Source organism: Microchirus variegatus, assembly GCF_963457635.1.
Source record: "Microchirus variegatus genome assembly, chromosome: 8".
NCBI classification, from domain to species: domain Eukaryota; kingdom Metazoa; phylum Chordata; class Actinopteri; order Pleuronectiformes; family Soleidae; genus Microchirus; species Microchirus variegatus.
This window is the reverse complement of record NC_139809.1, coordinates 30,641,323-30,641,602: the sequence shown is the minus strand read 5'-3', so window position 1 is coordinate 30,641,602 and position 280 is coordinate 30,641,323.

The window sequence follows — 280 nt, the reverse complement described above, 5'->3', positions numbered from 1 at the left end:
GATGATGATGTTTAAGTCAAGTTCTGATGATGAAGAAGATGAAGAAGAAGCTGCAGCGGATTCACGCGCACACACACTGAGAGAGAGAGAGAGAGAGAGAGAGAGAGAGAGAGAGGCACGCGCACACACCGCGGAGGAGAAGAGCGCGAGAGAAGAAGAAGAAGATGAAGAAGAATCCGCGAGGAACTTTTCTGTCTCCTCTTCAAAACCAAACGCACCCCGCACTGAAGCGCCGGAGCACCGCCCGCCGCTTTTAACCCCGGCCAAGGAGCCGCAGTGA